Source organism: Bufo gargarizans, chromosome 2 (genome assembly GCF_014858855.1).
Source record: "Bufo gargarizans isolate SCDJY-AF-19 chromosome 2, ASM1485885v1, whole genome shotgun sequence".
Lineage (NCBI taxonomy): Eukaryota > Metazoa > Chordata > Amphibia > Anura > Bufonidae > Bufo > Bufo gargarizans.
The window spans coordinates 509123577-509143977 of NC_058081.1; the positions used below are offsets into that span (position 1 = coordinate 509123577).

At 45.3% G+C, this 20401-nt stretch overlaps 1 protein-coding gene across 1 annotated transcript in view; it reads right to left on the minus strand.

Moving 5' to 3' along the window:
• Nucleotides 1-20401, minus strand: part of LOC122926097 (tetraspanin-11-like) — a 217628-nt gene that overhangs the window by 56898 nt on the left and 140329 nt on the right. The window lies entirely within an intron of this gene.

Genomic DNA, 20401 nt, shown 5'->3' on the forward strand with positions numbered 1-20401 from the left:
GGTTCGGGTTCGGGACGAAGTTCGGATCGGGTTCGGATCCCGAACCCGAACATTTCCGGGAAGTTCGGCCGAACTCCTCGAACCGAACATCCAGGTGTCCGCTCAACTCTAGTCATAAATATTGGGACAATGCCACAATTCTAACTTTTTTGGTGCTATACATCACCACAATGGATTTGAAATAAAAACTAACAAGATGTGCTTTAACTGCAGACGGTCAGCTTTAATTTGAGGGTATTTACACGCAAATCAGGTGAATGGTGTAGGAATTGCAACAGTTTGCATATGTGCCTCCCACTTGTTAAGGGGCCAAAAGTAATGGGACAATTGGCTTCTCAGCTGTTTTATGGTCAGGTGTGTGTTATTCCCTCATTATCCCAATTACAATGAGCAGATAAAAGGTCCAAAGTTAATTTCAAGTGTGCTATTTGCATTTGGAACTTTTAAGATGAGATACAAAGAGCTGTCACTATCAGTGAAGCAAGCCATCATTAGGTTGAAAAAAACAAAACAAACCCATCAGAGAGATAGCAAAAACATTAGATGTGGCCAAAACAACTGTTTGGAACATTCTTAAAAAGAAGGAATGCATCGGTGAGCTCAGCAAAACCAAGAGACCCGGAAGACCACGGAAAACAACTGTGGTGGATGACCGAAGAATTATTTTCCTGGTGAAGAAAGCACCCTTCACAACAGTTGGCCAGATCAAGAACACTCTCCAGGAGGTAGGTGTATGTGTGTCAAAGTCAACAATCAAGAGAAGACTTCACCAGAGTGAATACAGAGGGTTCACCACAAGATGTAAACCATTGGTGAACCTCAAAAACAGGAAGGCCAGATTAGAATTTGCCAAACGACATCTAAAAAAGCCTTCACGGTTCTGGAACAACATCCAGAGACCAAGATCAACTTGTACCAGAGTGATGGGAAGTGAAGAGTATGCAGAAGGAAAGGAACTGCTCATGATTAGAGTTGAGCGGACACCTGGATGTTCGGGTTCGAGAAGTTCGGCCGAACTTCCCGGAAATGTTCGGGTTCGGGATCCGAATCCGACCCGAACTTCGTCCCGAACCCGAACCCCATTGAAGTCAATGGGGACCCGAACTTTTCGGCACTAAAAAGGCTGTAAAACAGCCCAGGAAAAAGCTAGAAGGCTGCAAAAGGCAGCAACATGTAGGTAAATCCCCTGCAAACAAATGTAGATAGGGAAATGAATAAAAATAAAATAAATAAAAATTAACCAATATGAATTGGAGAGAGGTCCCATAGCAGAGAATCTGGCTTCACGTCACCCACCACTGTAACAGTCCATTGTCATATATTTAGGCCCAGGCACCCAGCCAGAGGAGAGAGGTCCCGTAACAGAGAATCTGGCTTCATGTCAGCAGATAATCAGTCTGCATGTCATAGCAGAGAATCAGGTTTCACGTCACCCAACATTGGAACAGTCCATTGGCATATATTTAGGCCCAGGCACCCAGCCAGAGGAGAGAGGTCCCGTAACAGAGAATCTGGCTTCATGTCAGCAGAGAATCAGTCTGCATGTCATAGCAGAGAATCAGGCTTCATGTCACCCAACATTGGAACAGTCCATTGGCATATATTTAGGCCCAGGCACCCAGGCAGAGGAGAGAGGTCCCGTAACAGAGAATCTGGCTTCATGTCAGCAGAGAATCAGTCTGCATGTCATAGCAGAGAATCAGGCTTCACGTCAGCCACCACTGTAACAGTGCATTGTCAGATATTTAGGCCCAGGCACCCAGCCAGAGGAGAGAGGTCCCGTAACAGAGAATCTGGCTTCATGTCAGCAGAGAATCAGTCTGCATGTCATAGCAGAGAATCAGGCTTCAAGTCACCCAACATTGGAACTGTCCATTGGCATATATTTAGGCCCAGGCACCCAGCCAGAGGAGAGAGGTCCCGTAACAGAGAATCTGGCTTCATGTCAGCAGAGAATCAGTCTGCATGTCATAGAAGAGAATCAGGCTTCACGTCAGCCACCACTGTAACAGTCCATTGTCATATATTTAGGCCCAGGCACCCAGGCAGAGGAGAGAGGTCCCGTAACAGAGAATCTGGCTTCATGACAGCAGAGAATCAGTCTGCATGTCATAACAGAGAATCAGGCTTTACGTCAGCCACCACTGCAACAGTCCATTGGCATATATTTAGGCCCAGGTACCCAGCCAGAGGAGAGAGGTCCCGTAACAGAGAATCTGGCTTCATGTCAGCAGAGAATCAGTCTGCATGTCATAGCAGAGAATCAGGCTTCACGTCAGCCACCACTGCAACAGTCCATTGGCATATATTTAGGCCCAGGCACCCAGGCAGAGGAGAGAGGTTAGGGGGAGGTAATATGGTTAGGGGGAGGTAATTAATGTCTAATCTGCACAAGGGATGGACAGGTCCTGTGGGATCCATGCCTGGTTCATTTTTATGAACGTCAGCTTGTCCACATTGGCTGTACACAGGCGGCTGCATTTGTCTGTAATGACGCCTCCTGCCGTGCTGAATACACGTTCAGACAAAACGCTGGCCGCCGGGCAGGCCAGCACCTCCAAGGCATAAAAGGCTAGCTCTGGCCACGTGGACAATTTAGAGACCCAGAAGTTGAATGGGGCCAAACCATCAGTCAGTACGTGGAGGGGTGTGCACACGTACTGTTCCACCATGTTAGTGAAATGTTGCCTCCTGCTAACACGTTGCGTATCAGGTGGTGGTGCAGTTAGCTTTGGCGTGTTGACAAAACTTTTCCACATCTCTGCCATGCTAACCCTGCCCTCAGAGGAGTTGGCCGTGACACAGCTGCCTTGGTGACCTCTTGCTCCTCCTCTGCCTTGCCCTTGGGCTTCCACTTGTTCCCCTGTGACATTTGGAAATGCTCTCAGTAGCGTGTCTACCAACGTGCGCTTGTACTCGCGCATCTTCCTATCACGCTCCAGTGCAGGAAGTAAGGTGGGCACATTGTCTTTGTACCGTGGATCCAGCAGGGTGGCAGATCACCCCAGAAAAAAGTGACTGAAAAACGCTCTGGGCAGCCTAAAAACAGTGAGCAATTCAATAGCAGTAATGTAGGCAACTCTGCTGTCGTTGCGCAGGCACTGCAGCATGTAGTCGCTCATGTGTGCCAGGCTGCCCAGGGGTAAGGACAAGCTGTCCTCTGTGGGAGGCGTATCGTCATCGTCCTGCCTTTCCCCCAGCCACGCACCAGTGATGGACCCGAGCAGCGTTGGGTGCCACCCCGCTATGACCATGCTTCATCCTCATCCTCCTCCACCTCCTCCTCATCCTCGTCCTCCTCGTCCTCCAGTAGTGGGCCCTGGCTGGCCACATTTGTACCTGGCCTCTGCTGTTGCAAAAAACCTCCCTCTGAGTCACTTCGAAGAGACTGGCCTGAAAGTGCTAAAAATGACCCCTCTTCCTCCTCCTCCTCCTCCTCCTCCTCCTCCTGGGCCACCTCCTCTTCCATCATCGCCCTAAGTGTTTTCTCAAGGAGACATAGAAGTGGTATTGTAACGCTGATAACGGCGTCATCGCCACTGGCCATGTTGGTGGAGTACTCGAAACAGCGCAACAGGGCACACAGGTCTCGCATGGAGGCCCAGTCATTGGTGGTGAAGTGGTGCTGTTCCGTAGTGCGACTGACCCGTGCGTGCTGCAGCTGAAACTCCACTATGGCCTGCTGCTGCTCGCACAGTCTGTCCAGCATGTGCAAGGTGGAGTTCCACCTGGTGGGCACGTCGCATATGAGGCGGTGAGCGGGAAGGCCCAAGTTACGCTGTAGCGCAGACAGGCGAGCAGCGGCAGGATGTGAACGCCGGAAGCGCGAACAGACGGCCCGCACTTTATGCAGCAGCTCTGACATGTCGGGGTAGTTGTGAATGAACTTCTGTACCACCAAATTCAGCACATGCGCCAAGCAAGGGATGTGCGTCAAACCGGCTAGTCCCAGAGCTGCAACGAGATTTCGCCCATTATCGCACACCACCAGGCCGGGCTTGAGGCTCACCGGCAGCAACCACTCGTCGGTCTGTTGTTCTATACCCCGCCACAACTCCTGTGCGGTGTGGGGCCTGTCCCCCAAACATATGAGTTTCAGAATGGCCTGCTGACGTTTACCCCGGGCTGTGCTGAAGTTGGTGGTGAAGGTGTGTGGCTGACTGAGCAGGTGGAAGAAGAGGAGGAGGAAGCCGAGAAGGAGGAGGTGGCAACAGAAGGCAAAGAATGTTGCCCTGCGATCCTTGGCGGCGGAAGGACGTACGCCAAACAGCTCTCCGCCTGGGGCCCAGCTGCCACTACATTTACCCAGTGTGCAGTTAGGGAGATATAGCGTCCCTGGCCGTGCTTACTGGTCCACGTATCTGTGGTTAGGTGGACCTTGCCACAGATGGCGTTGCGCAGTGCACACTTGATTTTATCGGATACTTGGTTGTGCAGGGAAGGCACGGCTCTCTTGGAGAAGTAGTGCCGGCTAGGAACAACATACTGTGGGACAGCAAGCGACATGAGCTGTTTGAAGCTGTCTGTGTCCACCAGCCTAAATGACAGCATTTCATAGGCCAGTAGTTTAGAAATGCTGGCATTCAGGGCCAGGGTTCGAGGGTGGCTAGGTGGGAATTTACGCTTTCTCTCAAATGTTTGTGAGATGGAGAGCTGAACGCTGCCGTGTGACATGGTTAAGATGCTTGGTGATGGAGGTGGTGGTGTTGGTGGTACATCCCCTGTTTGCTGGGTGGCAGGTGCCAACGTTCCTCCAGAGGCGGAGGAAGAGGCCGAGGCGGCAGCAGCAGAAGAGGACGAGGCGGCAGCAGCAGAAGAGGCCGAGGCGGCAGCAGCAGAAGAGGTAGCAGGGGGAGCCTGAGTAACTTCCTTGGTTTTAAGGTGTTTACACCACTGCAGTTCATGCTTTGCATGCAGGTGCCTGGTCATGCAGATTGTGCTAAGGTTCAGAACGTTAATGCCTCGCTTCAGGCTCTGATGGCACAGCGTGCAAACCACTCGGGTCTTGTCGTCAGCACATTGTTTGAAGAAGTGCCATGCCAGGGAACTCCTTGAAGCTGCCTTTGGGGTGCTCGGTCCCAGATGGCGGCGGTCAGTAGCAGGCGGAGTCTCTTGGCGGCGGGTGTTCTGCTTTTGCCCACTGCTCCCTCTTTTGCTACGCTGTTGGCTCGGTCTCACCACTGCCTCTTCCTCCGAACTGTGAAAGTCAGTGGCACGACCTTCATTCCATGTGGGGTCTAGGACCTCATCGTCCCCTGCATCGTCTTCCACCCAGTCTTGATCCCTGACCTCCTGTTCAGTCTGCACACTGCAGAAAGACTCAGCAGTTGGCACCTGTGTTTCGTCATCATCAGAGACATGCTGAGGTGGTATTCCCATGTCTTTATCATCAGGAAACATAAGTGGTTGTGCGTCAGTGCATTCTATGTCTTCCACCGCTGGGGAAGGGCTGGGTGGATGCCCTTGGGAAACCCTGCCAGCGGAGTCTTCAAACAGCATAAGAGACTGCTGCATAACTTGAGGCTGAGACAGTTTCCCTGGTATGCATGGGGGTGATGTGACAGACTGATGGGCTTGGTTTTCAGGCGCCATCTGTGCGCTTTCTGCAGAAGACTGGGTGGGAGATAATGTGAACGTGCTGGATCCACTATCGGCCACCCAATTGACTAATGCCTGTACCTGCTCAGGCCTTACCATCCTTAGAACGGCATTGGGCCCCACCAAATATCGCAGTAAATTATGGCGGCTACTGGGACCTGAGGTAGTTGGTACACTAGGACGTATGGCTGTGGCAGAACGGCCACGTCCTCTCCCAGCACCAGAGGGTCCACTAACACCACCACGACCATGTCCGCGTCCGCGTCCTTTACTAGATGTTTTCCTCATTGTTATCGTTCACCACAACAACAAAAATATTATTTGACCCAATGTATTGAATTCAAATTCAGACCTTTTTTTAAAGACAACTAACACTATCTGGCTATCTATTTAGGTACCGTATTACACTAATACAGGCACAGCAGTAACCACAGATTTAGCTGATTATAAATTTGAGGCCTATTATTTAGGCGCTGGGTGACAGGTATACGTTTACAGACAGAATTAGACTGGGATATGCACAGTAGCGTGTGTGTGAAGTTATTGAGAATGACCCTATCTGCACCTTGAATCTAATATACCCTTTTAGGGATAAATTTAAAGTAGGCCTGATACAGCAGAAACCACTAAATAAGGAAATTGCTAAATTGGGAATTGTATTTCAACCCAGAACAAAAAATGTGCTTTGACGGACACTAAATAACTTGACAGGCCACAGCAGTAACGACAGATTTAGCTGGATATAAATTTGAGGCCTAGTATTTAGGCGCTGGGTGACAGGTATAGGTTTACTGACAGAATTAGACTTGGAAATGCACAGTAGCGTGTGTGTGTGAAGTTATTCTGAATGACCCTATGTGCAACCTGAATCTGATATACCCTTTTAGGGATAGATTTAAAAAAGCTCTGATACAGCAGAAACCACTAAATTAGGAAATTGCTAAATTGGGAATTGTATTTCAATCCAGAACAAAATCTGTGCTTTGACGGACACTAAATAACTTGACCAGCCACAGCAGTAACGACAGATTTAGCTGGATATAAATTTGAGGCCTATTATTTAGGCGCTGGGTGACAGGTATACGTTTACTGACAGAATTAGACTGGGATATGGCCAAAAAATAACCACACTATTGATGGTTAAATGCACTTGGTGTGACAGCTTGACCAACCACACTATTGAGGGTTAAATGCACTTGGTGACAGGCTCAGCTTGCCCCTGATGTAGTATATGGCCAAAAAATAACCAGACTATTGATGGTTAAATGCACTTGGTGTGACAACTTGACCCTGATGTAGGATTTAGCCAAAAAACAACCACACCATTGAGGGTTAAATGCACTTGGTGACAGCTTGCTCCTGATGTAGTATTTGGCAAAAAAATAACCAGACTATTGATGGTTAAATGCACTTGGTGTGACAACTTGACCCTGATGTAGGATTTAGCCAAAAAACAACCACACCATTGAGGGTTAAATGCACTTGGTGACAGGCTCAGCTTGCCCCTGATGTAGTATATGGCCAAAAAATAACCACACTATTGCTGGTTAAATGCACTTGGTGTGACAGCTTGACCCTGATGTAGGATTTAGCCAAAAAACAACCAGACCATTGAGGGTTAAATGCACTTGGTGGCAGCTTGTGCTGGCACACCACAAGACTCATAATGGCCGCCGATCACCCCAGAAAAAAGTGACTGAAAAACGCTCTGGGCAGCCTAAAAACAGTGAGCAATTCAATAGCAGCAGTTCAATCATCCACAGCTGCAGATCGATCTCTGAATGAAGTCTTTTGGAGGATTTAATCACTGCCTAATCTCGCCCTAACGTCGCAGCTGCAACCTCTCCCTATGCTAATCAGAGCAGAGTGACGGGCGGCGCTATGTGACTCCAGCTTAAATAGAGGCTGGGTCACATGGTGCTCTGGCCAATCACAGCCATGCCAATAGTAGGCATGGCTGTGACGGCCTCTTGGGGCAAGTAGTATGACGCTTGTTGATTGGCTTTGCAGCCTTTCAAAAAGCGCCAAGAAAGCAACGAACACCGAACCCGGACTTTTACGAAAAAGTCCGGGTTCGGGTCCGTGTCACGGACACCCCAAAATTCGGTACGAACCCGAACTATACAGTTCGGGTTCGCTCATCCCTACTCATGATCCTAAGCATACCCCTTCATCAGTGAAGCATGGTGGTGTTATTGTCATGTCATGGGCATGTATGGCTGTCAATGGAACTAGTTCTCTTGTATTCATTGACGAATGCAGATGGACAATGACCCAAAGCATACTGCAAAAGCAACCAAAGAGTTTTTTAAGGGAAAGAGAAGCGGAATGTCATGCCATGGCCAAGTCAATCACCTGACCTGAATCTGATTGAGCATGCATTTCACTAGCTCAAGACAAAACTGAAGGAAAAATGCCCCAAGAACAAGCAGGAACTGAAGACAGTTGCAGTAGAGGCCTGGCAGAGCATCACCAGGGATGAAACCCAGCGTCTGGTGATGTCTATGCGTTCCAGACTTCAGGATGTAATTGACTGGATTTGTAATTGACAGAAAGGATTACAACCAAGTATTAAAAAGTGAAAGTTTAAATTAATGATTATTATTCTGTCCCATTACTGTTGTGGGAGGCACATATGCAAACTGTTGTAATTCCTACACCGTTCACCTGATTTGGATGTAAATGCCCTCAAATTAAAGCTCTGGCTGAGGGAACAGAAAAGGACAGAGGCAGGTTGAGGACAGGTGAGGGCACAGGGCCTGCTCCCGAGCCATGCCAACTAAGGGTTGTGTCTGATGAACCCACGACTCTTGGCTGGGAGTGTCTGATGTCACTTGGGACAAAGTGGATGACCGAATCAACCATTCAAGAACCGCTTGGTTGCTGGTCAAGATAACGCCGGGAGTTCAGGCCTCTTGCTGCGACTCCTGCCAAAGAAGGCTTTAGAACATATAAATGCACCGCTGAACTGCAAATAATATATCTTTTTGTTGCCCCTAATACGTGCAAAAAGTGCTTTAGAACATATCGCTGCACCGCTGAACTGCAAATAATTAGTGTTGAGTGAGTATGCTCGGCCGAACACCACTTCGACTTGAGCATCACTATGCTCAGCACATCGCAGGGTTCGGCCGAACACCACATGTGCCCGAGCTCTATGCTCGAGTTAGTGTATTTAAATCTAATTTAGCCTCTATTTCTATGCAGAAGATTGCTGTACAGTGAGGGGATCCCTCAGTTAGAATCCGCAGCTTAGGAGTCCCTGCTCTGACTCCATATATAGCTATGTCCATATATGGAGTCAGTCCTTGGGGACACCCCAGTGTACTTAAATCTAATTTAGCCTGTATTTCAGACTTCTGCATTGGAGGCAAGGCACTTAACCACTCAGCTATAATAGCTGCAAAGCCAGTTACTAAAAATAAAATAAAATATATCTACTGTACTGTACTTCTACTGAGACCTATACAGTAGAAGTCTCATATTATTTTTTTTTTAGGGACTGTCTATGCAGCTATACAATGTAGTGGTTAACGTTCTGGGCTATGATGCTGAAGCTATGAGTTCAAATCCCGTCGCAAACTTTTTCAGAAACAGGGGTTAAATTATATTTATATATTTCATTTTTTTTTTGTAATTGTAAAAAATGTATGGCACAAAATAAATGTGCAATTACTAATATATATACTGTGTGTATATATATATATATATATATATATATATATATATATATACTTTAGCCATAATATATTTACATATATTTACATATATTATATATTCTAAATATATAATAATATGTGTAAAAATATTATGGCTAAAAACATATATATATATATATATATATATATATATATTTAAATTAAGTTTAGACTCTATTTCTAAAAAACTTTGTGACAGGATTTTAACTCATAGCTTCTGCATCATAGCCCTGAACTTTAACTACTACACTATATAGCTGCATAGCCAGTCACCCTCCAAAAAAACATATATATATATATGAGACTTCTACTGTATAGGTCTCGGTCGAAGTACAGTACACAGTAGAAGTCAAATTTGATTTTATTTTTTTGGTAACTGGATATGCAGCTATTATAGCTGAGTGGTTAAGTGCCTTGCCTCTAAGTGAAGGTCTAATACAGAAGGTTGTGAGCTCAAATCCAGGCAGAAACTTTTCTGAAATACAGGCTAAATTAGATTTAAATATTGACTCCATATATGGACATGGCTATATATGGAGTCAGAGCAGGGACTCCTAAGCCGAACTTCAGAGCAGGGGGTGCCCGGGGTTCTCCCATTGACTTCCATTGTGCTCGGGTGCTCGGTAGAACACCCGAGCATGTGAAGTGTTCTACTCAAGTACACGAGCACTTTGGTGCTCGATCCACTCTACAAATAATATTTAATTTTTTTTGCCACTAATACACGCCAAAAAGGGCTTTAGAACATATAACTGCATCGGTGATCGGAAAATAATATATATTTTTTTGCCACTAATACACACCAAAAAGGGCTATATTTTCTCACTTCACTACAGAACGGCAAATGTTTTGTTTGTACCACTAATACACGCCAAAAAGTGATTTAGAACATATAACTGCACCACTGAACGGCAAATAGGCCCTTACTTTTTTCCACTTATACACGCCACAAAAGGCTTTAGAACATGTAACTGCACCGCTGAACGCCAAATAATATCTATTTTTTTGCCACTAATACACACAAAAAAGGTCTGTAATTTTCTCACTTCACCACACAACAGCAAATACTATTTTTTGTTCCACTAATACATGCAAAAAAGGGCTTTAAAACATATAACTGCACCACTGAACGGCAAATAGGACCTTACTTTTTTCCCCTTATACATGCCACAAAAGGCTTTAGAACATATAACTGCTCCGCTGAATTGCAAATAATATATATTTTTTTGCCACTAATGCACGCCAAAAAGGGCTTTAGAACATATAACTGCACCAATGAATGGCAAATAGGCCCTTACTTTTTTTCCACTTATACATGCCACAAAAGGATTTAGAATATATAACTGCACCGCTGAACGGCAAATATAAAAAAAAATCCACTAATGCATGCCAAAAAGGGCTGTCATTTTCTCACTTCACCACACAACGGCAATACTTTTTTTGTGCCGCTAATACACGCCAAAAAGTGCTTTAGAACATATAACTGCACCTCTGAACGGCAAATAATATATATTTTTTGCTACTAATACACGCCAAAAAGGGCTTTAGAACATATAATTGCACCTCTGAATAACAAATAATATATATTTTTTTTGCCACTAATACACGCCAAATAGTGCTTTAGAACTTATTACTGCACTGCTGAACGTCAAATATATATTTTTTTGCCACTAATACACGCCAAAAAGGACTGTAATTTTCTCACTTCACCACAGAATGGCAAATACTTTTTTCTGTGCCACTAATACACACCTAAAAGGGCTTTAGAACATATAACTGCATTGCTGAAAGGCAAATAATATATGTATATTTTTTGCCACTAATACACACCAAAAAGGGCTTTAGAACTTATAACTGCACCACTGAACGGGAAATAATATACTTTTTTTGCTACTAATACACTCCAAAAAGGACTGTAATTTTCTCACTTCACCACAGAATGGCAAATCCTTTTTTTGTGCCACTAATACACACAAGGGCTTTAAAACTTATAAATGCACCGCTGAATGGTAAATAGGCCCTTACTTTTTTTCACTTATACGCCCCCACAAAAGGCTTTAGAACATATAACTGCACCGCTGAACGGCAAATAATATTTTTTTTTTTTGCCACTAATACACAACAAATAGGGCTTTAGAACATGTAACTGCACCACTGAACGGCAAATAATATATATTTTTTTGCCACTAATACAAGCCAAACAGGGCTGTAATTTTCTCACTTCACCACACAACGGCTAATAAGCCCTTTTTTCTCACTAATACAAGCCCAAAAATGCTTTAGAACATGTAACTGCATCGCACAAGGGCAAATAAGACATAGAAATATTTCCTTGTAATGAAACCTGTTAATGGCTGTATTAAACACCACTTGCACCCCAAGAACAAGAATGGTTTGCTGGAATTACAGAGCTGTATAATTGCAATTTGGATCCGCAGTCAGTGCAGCAAGGTGTAATAGGATTGTTCCTATTACCCAGGCTGTAAACTCCCCTACTGAACCCTGTTCTGCTTCAATACTATGGAATGATCCCTCCCTATCCTTTCCCTGAACTTCTATACAGCAAAATAAAAGTTTTAAAGTTTTTTCTACCACTGTCCCTAGTGCCTGCTGATGTCTGTCCCTGCACTAAGTACACTAAAAAATGCCTGCATCCAAGATGGCTGAGGCTATTTATAGGTCTGTGACATCACAGGGGCTGGATGGCTGCTGATTGGCTGCATGCATAGCATTGTAGGTGATCCCTTGTTCCCAGAGTTCCTTGCTTCATGTCCTAACATGTGCAGCAGCCATTTTAGGAAAAAATGCAATTCGTTAACACGAAGCGCGAGGAAATTTGGATTCGGTGCGAATCAAATTTTTCCTGAAATTCGGATTGAATTCCACTTCGTCAACTTCGATTTATCTCTAATAATAAACAATTGCAGATACCCTATTTCGGGTATTGCAAAGACACTGAACCAGCAGGGGTTTCTGTAAGGTTTGAGGTGGTACAATAGAATCCTGATAGGACTATAGTATTAAACGCATAGTATAGTACTAAATGAATTACTATTAAATACACATTTAATTAAAGCAGATTTAATTATTGGGTCTGATTCTGCCATGTCATAGAGGTTTTGTAGGACAATAAGAATGGGCAGTCTAGTTTTAACTGTAAGCACAGCATTTGATTTATGTGGGCTTCATTGCTGTATGCCTTTGATATCTCATAAAGAAAATTAATTCTTGAAGCCCTGTAAGAAAATGAGTGGGATCAGATTTTAACAGTAGGGCTCACCTTGAGAGAAGCAAAGAACGGGCTTATTGTAGAGCCACCTGCAGGGATAAAAGTGCTTTTGGGGGTATATTTAGCACACTATGTGCATGGTTAATCATAAAAAGAAATTCAGTATAAAAATCTACAAGAAAAAATAACTGTACTCAGACTGACAACATGAAACGGGAACATGAAATTATATCTTGCATGTTTGTCTCTTTCTTTTACCTCTATTTTGTGCAACATTGTCAGAGCTTATAAAATAAGCTAGAGGGACTACTAATAGAAAAAGTTTTATAAAACCTCTGATGAAGGATAACCTGGTCATACAATCTCTATTAACAGTATGGAAAAGCTAGGATATGTGGTAAGGCCAAAACTGCTGGTAGCCCTTAGTCCTACATGTCTGAAGCAGATTATTATGTCTGTATTTTCCAAGCATCTTACATTCATTGGTCACAATTAGAGATGGCCTTGCGGTTCGCCCGGCAGTCGTTTTGCGGCGAACTGTGCTCGTTCGCTGTTCGCCGAACTGCCGAACATATGGCGATATTCGTGCCCGCCATATTCTTTTACATTGTGAAGAACTTTGACCCATGACACATCCATCAAGTGGTACAGGACAGCCAATTGAGATGTTTCAGCACATGGACATACTCCCTACCTTATAAATAAACCTGATCTGGGTGCCATTTTACTTTTAGTCTTTTGCCAGTGTGGGGAGAGGTTGCTGTGTGGAGCAGGGACAGACTGTTATGGACACAAAACACTAGCTAATAGGGCCATAAAAGTCATTTTAAGGACTGGTATAGGTGTGCTATGAATAGGTGTGACATACTGTGGGGTATAATATACTTATAATTAGATATGGCCTTGCGGTTCGCCCGGCGATCAACTCGCGGTGAACTTTGCTCGTTCGCTGTTCGCCAAACGGGTGAACATATGGTGATATTAGCGCCCGCCATATACTTTTACATTGTGAAGAAATTTGACCCATGACACATCCATCAGGTGGTACAGGACAGCCAATTAAGACTGGTATAGGTGTGCTATTGATAGGTGTGCCATACTGAGGGGTGTAATATACTTATAATATACTTTCTAACATAGAAAGTATATTATAGTGCATTTGTATTGTGCAGCAGTTGTGTGCGGTTCTGCTGCGATACTGCAGTTACACAAAGTGCCAAACGCTATTGAAACAAATAACTTCTACTGGTGTGATTTACCATTTGCCCCCCAAAAAACTGATTGATGCAGGAGTGTTATATACCAATAATATACTTTCTATATAGTGCATTTAGGTAGTGCAGCATTTGTTTGCGGTTTTGCTGCGTTACCGCATCTACACAGAGTGATAAACGCTATTGGAACGAGTAATTTCTACTGGTGTGCTTTACCAGTTTCCCCCCCAAAAAATTGATTGAAGTAGGGGTGTTATATACCAATAATATACTTTCTATATAGTGCATTTAGGTAGTGCAGAATTTGTCTGCGGTTTTGCTGCGTTACCGCATCTACACAGAGGGAAAAACACAATTTGAACAAATAATTTCTACTGGTGTGATTTACCAGTTTCCCCCCAAAAAAAACTGATTGAAGCAGGGGTGTTATTTACCAATAATATACTTTCTATATAGTGCATTTAGGTAGTGCAGCATTTGTTTGCGGTTTTGCTGCATTACAGCATCTACACAGAGTGACAAACGCTATTGGAACAAGTAATTTTTACTGGTGTGCTTTACCAGTTGCCCCCCCAAATTGATTGAAGCAGGGGTGTTATATACCAATAATATACTTTCTATATAGTGCAGTGAGATAGTGCAGCATTTGTCTGCGGTTTTGCTGCGTTACCGCATCTACACAGAGTGAAAAACACTATTTGAATAAATAATTTGTACTGGTGTGATTTACCAGTTGTCCCCCAAAAAACAGATTGAAGCAGGGGTTCTATATACCAATAATATACTTTTAATATAGTGCATTTAGGTTATGCAGCATTTGTTTGCGGTTTTGCTACGTTACCACAGCTACACAGAGTGACAAACGTAATTGGAACAAATAATTTCTACTGGTGTGATTTACCAGTTGCCCCCCCCCAAAAAACTGATTGAAGCAGGGGTGTTATATACCAATAATATACTTTCTATATAGTGCATTTAGGTAGTGCAGCATTTGTTTGCGGTTTTGCTGCGTTACCGCATCTACACAGAGTGACAAACGCTATTGGAACAAATCGTTTCTACTGGTGTGATTTACCAGTTGCCCCCCCCCCCCCAAAAAAAAAAAGACTGAAGCAGGGGTGTTATATACGAATAATATACTTTCTATATAGTGCAGTGAGGTAGTGCAGCATTTGTCTGCGGATTTGCTGCGTTACCGCATATACAGTTGCAATAAAAAGTATGCGAACCCTTTGACAAACTGGTCATAAAATGTGATCTGATCTTCATCTAAGTCATAACAATTGTCACGAGGGTGTCAAGAGCCACGTCTGACTCCGTTATACCCGGGGTCAGGAAGTCGCAGCGGGTGGCTGCGCGCTCTATGTCTAAAGATCACGTTGTTTCTTAGTGATTGTTTTCTGTGTTTGCCTTGCAATCCTTTTTGTCTCACTCAGGGATCTGTAGCTTCTCCTCCTCAGCTGTTTCTTGTCTGCCACTCCCAACCTCCTTATATTCTCCTCTCACACTTCTCTAGTTGCCAGTTATAGAGCTTCATGCCTGGACTTCTATACTGACCCACTGGAGCTGTGAATCCTGGTTGTTGTTCCAGAGTGCTACCCTCCGGATCCCTGTTGGGCTTTTTGTTGTCTCCTGTTGTCGCCCACCTGGGATTATATGTTTAGTCTGTATTGTCTGTCCTCCCCTTGGTGTTTTCCTTTAGAGCTAGTGGTGCGGACTAGTGTTCCCACCGCCCTGTTCACCATCTAGGGCTCATCTTAGGGAAAGCCAGGGTTTTAGGCACGTGATCGGCGTACGGGTGAGGAACCCGTCTAGGGACGTCAGGGCAGCCAGGTGCCAGCCGCAAGGTGAGTCAGGGGTCACCACCTTCCCTCTCACTTGGGCAGGGCCTTACTCTTTCCCTCCCTCTGTGTCACGTATGTGATAGTCACGCCGATCGTGATAACAATAGACAATCACAGTCTGCTTAAACTAATAACACACAAATAATTAAATGTTACCATGTTTATATTGAACACACCATGTAAACATTCACAGAGCAGGTGTAAAAAGTATATGAACCCCTAGACTAATGACATCTCCAAGAGCTAATTGGAGTGAGGTGTCAGCCAACTGGAGTCCAATCAATGAGATGAGATTGGAGGTGTTGGTTACAACTGCCCTGCCCTATAAAAAACACACACCAGTTCTGGGTTTGCTTTTCACAAGAAGCATTGCCTGATGTGAATGATGCCTCGCACAAAAGAGCTCTCAGAAGACCTACGATTAAGAATTGTTGACTTGCATAAAGCTGGAAAGGGTTAAAAAAGTATCTCCAAAAGCCTTGCTGTTCATCAGTCCACGGTAAGACAAATTGTCTATAAATGGAGAAAGTTCAGCACTGCTGCTATTCTCCCTAGGAATCACCGTCCTGTAAAGATGACTGCAAGAACACAGCGCAGACTGCTCAATGAGGTGAAGAAGAATCCTAGAGTGTCAGCTAAAGACTTACACAAGTCTCTGGCATATGCTAACATCCCTGTTAGAGAATCTACGATACGTAAAACACCAAACAAGAATGGATTTCATGGGAGGATACCACAGAGGAAGCCACTGCTGTCCAAAAAAAACATTGCTGCACGTTTACAGTTTGCACAAGAGCACCTGGATGTTCCTCAGCAGTACTGGGTAGTGCAGCATTTGTTTTCGGTTTAGCTGCGTTATCTCAGCTACACAGAGTGACAAACGCCATTGGAACAAATAATTTGTACTGGTGTGATATAACAGTTGCCCCCCAAGAAAACTGATTGAGACAGGGGTATGATATACCTGTAATATAATTAATACAGTATATACTGCATTTATATTGTGCAGCAGTTGTGTGCGGTTCTGCTGAGATACCGCAGCTATACAGAGGGACAAACGCTATTGGAGCAACTAATTGCAACTGTTTTGATTAGAGATGAGCGAATCAAAGCTGACTAAGTCGAATTCGTTCCAACATTCAGGAAAAATTTGATTCTGAACGAATGCGAATTTCCTCACGCTTCGTGGTAACGAATCACATTATTAGCAAAAGTTTAAAGTGCCCACATATAGCACATAGTGGGACACTGCATCAAGATGAACCAGTCATGGATCAGACAGGATTTCAACACACCAATGCCTGATGCATCAGACTAGATCATCCATGGTGCCACACCAACATTTTGACAAAAGAAACTGTTTTCTTCTGGCTACCTGCCTCAGCTACTATTCTTATAACATCTGATGCCAAGTGCTCCTTTTTTCACCCATCTTCAGCGAGTACTAGTATTGCCACCCACCTCCACACTATGTCACAGTGCCACTCTGTTGTATCATGCTGCTGCTGCTGCCACCTCCAGACTATGTCATTGGGCCACTGTGTGGTCTCCTTATGCTGCTTCCACCTCACCACACATAGGGACACTCTGTGGACTTCTCATGCTGTTCACACCCTCCCCACTTCATGACTGGGTGTCACACCGGTGACAGATTTTAGAAGGTCTGAAAGATTACCTGCACATTAGTGATTTAACAGCCTCTTTTGGTTTTGGTTTTACTTTGTCTGTGTGTTGCTGGTATGTCCACACCTCCTGTTCAGGTGTGGATCATGTGACCCTTTACCCCCCCCCCCCCCTATTTAGTCTAACTCTACCTATCATTCCTTGCTCTGGATAGCTTCATTTGGTTTTTGGAAGAGCTGGAGTGCGGTTCTAGTTGAAGTCCTGTTCATCCATCATCCATCAGCCTCAGAAGTTAAGTGTCCAGTTTTTTGTATTTTGTATTCCCCCCCCACCTTTGTTGTTTACTAGGCCTCAGCGAGACGTTGGTTCCTTCACCAGGGAAGGAGCAGGTAGTCTCTGCCCTGTCATTAACATTAGGGCATCTGAGGGCCACCAGGGTTTTCTAGGTTCCTGTGTATGGGCATCTCTACCATCGAGAGGTGCCCATACGGATAGGAGTTAGGGCCAGGAGCAGGGTTTTATAGGTGGTGACCCTTTTCATTCCCTAGCAGTGAGGCCTAGTATCTTGTTCCTTCCTTCTTGTTGTCTTTTGGTGTTCCCCCCTACTACATACGTGACACTGGGCCACTATTTTGGCTTTCGGCCTGGCTGACATCATCATTTATTTGACCTTTATTCTGATCTGTCAGAAGGAAGGAAAAATGAGACACACAATAGATCCTGTCTGTGTAGCAGCTGTAAGGCCTGTAAGGTCCTATCAGAATTGACTTATGATTTGGTAGACAAAAGCAGGAGTGGGTATAAAACACAGAAGACATGCAAATATTCCATTCACATGTCATCTCTGTTTTAGATCCACTCCTGTTTTTATTGGCATTAGCAGTACTGAGCAAATGCTGACCGGGTGAAGGCATATGCTCCAAAGACAGGATCCGTTTTTTGTGGGTTATTGTTCTGACGGATCAGAGGAAGGGCAAATGAATCAGTGACGTCAACACAAACTTACTGCTGACATCCTCTCCACTCTGTCAGGGGAGCTCTACTTGTATAAGCGTGTAATAGAACAGGTTCTGTAGACATCTATGTGGAATCAGCTGACAAGGGTGTAAAAGGAGTGCACTTCTTCTTGACACTAACATTGACCTATAAGGCAGAGTTCATACTTGAGTTATTAGGCCAGTTTTGGCAAATTTAAGTATACTTTCTTATAATTTTAATCAAGTTTTGGTTTAGTAATATTAATGTTAAAATATTTAATAAATGTAATAATAAAAATTAAATGTTGCGTAAGACAGGAGAGAATCAGCCAGTCTTCTTTTTATTCAACAATGTGGTTGCAATGGAGAAAGCATTTAAAAAAAAAATTACACTCTTTACCTGTGTCATGGTCTTACCTTCTTGCTGTTCTCCTTCGTTTGACATGTGCTGGCGGCCATCTTGGTTTCTGGGTTTCTTGTAGCCTCCCACCCTGCGGCTTCTCCTTCCCACTGGGAGGAGCTGGATGCCTAGCTCATATATATAGGAGGTCTGTGGCTTCAGTTCCTTGCTTGGTCCTCCTGTGTTCACATGCTTCTAAGACTGCTGCTGCTTCTGGTTCCTGATCCTGGCTTCGTCTGACTACCCTTCTGGTTCCTGATCCTGGCTTCGTCTGACTACCCTGCTGGTTCCTGATCCAGGCTTCGTCTGACTACCCTGCTGGTTCCTGATCCTGGCTTCGTCTGACTACCCTTCTGGTTCCTGATCTCTGGCTTCGCAAGACCCTGCTTCGGTTTAGCCACCCGTTTGGACTTTTGCCTTACAGCTTGATTTTCAATAAAGCCTTCTTATTTCCACTTATCTCTTGTTGTACGTCTGGTTCATGGTTCCATGACATTAGGACCAAGCCATGAATTCTGACGGTACAGGGCCATCCTCGCTACCTACGCTGGTTGCCAGACTTGATCAGCAGGATCACCTGTTGGGTCGGTTCGCTGTGGCGTTGCAAACCCTGCTTGAACGCACGGCTCATTTAGCTTCCGTTGCCGATGGGTCGGTTGTCGCTCCTGGGCCCGCTCCTACTGCCGCTCCGGTTGTTGCGCCAGAGTCTACCCCGACACCTGTTGCTGCGCCTGCGGTGTTTCGGGGTATGACCGGTTCTGCCCCCCTTCCACAGCGCTTTGGGGGAGAGCCAACTCAGTGCCGAGGTTTCCTTAACCAGGTGGGCATTTATTTCGAGTTGCTGCCACATGCCTTTCCCACTGAGAGATCAAAGGTGGGCTTCTTGATCTCGCTGCTCTCGGACAAGGCCTTGGCCTGGGCCAGCCCTTTATGGGAGAACAACAATCCGGTGGTTGCCGAGTTTTCCGGTTTTGTTGCTTCTCTTCGGAAGGTATTCGATGTGCCAGCTCGTGCTGCCTCTGCTGCGAAGCTCCTTATGTCCATCAGACAGGGTTCACGATCCGTAGCTGAATACGCCATTGAGTTTCGTACCCTGGCAGCAGAGGTGGGCTGGAATAATGAGGCTCTGGTCGCTGCTTTCTCTCATGGTCTCTCGGATGCCTTGAAGGATGAGGTTGCAGCTAAGGACCTACCAGTGGAGCTCGAGTCTCTTATTTCTTTCCTGATTTTGATTGACACCAGACTCAGGGAGAGACCTTCCTTTAAGGAGAGCCTGCGGAGGTCTTCTAACAGATTGGCGCCTACGTTTGCTGTCCCACCCGTGCCTCCCTCTCCTCCCACGCCTCCTGGGGATGACTTGTCTGGGGGTGAACCCATGCAGCTGGGGTTTGCTCGCCTGTCCGAGGGGGAGAGGGTACTCCGGAGACGCGAGGGCCGATGCATGTACTGTGGTCTCGGTGGGCATTTTCGGTTGGCATGCCCGAACCGTCCGGGAAACGCTCGCACCTGAGATCCTGTCGGGGGCAGATCTTGGGTGGAGTCTCCTCGTCCCCGGTTTCCCGTGTTGACAAACCACTGATTACTGTTGTCCTCTCCTGGGTCGGGGGCTCGGTGACGACCCAGGCGTTGGTGGACTCTGGTGCTGGTGGTTTGTTCATTGATAGTGTGTTCGCTGCCGCCAATTCCATTCCTCTGCAGCCTCGAGGTTCCCCACTGGCTCTTGAGGCGATAGACGGCAGACCCCTTCTGCCGCCACACGTGACTCAGGAGACCCTTCCAGTGGGGATGGCCATTGGTGCCGTTCACAGAGAGTCGGTC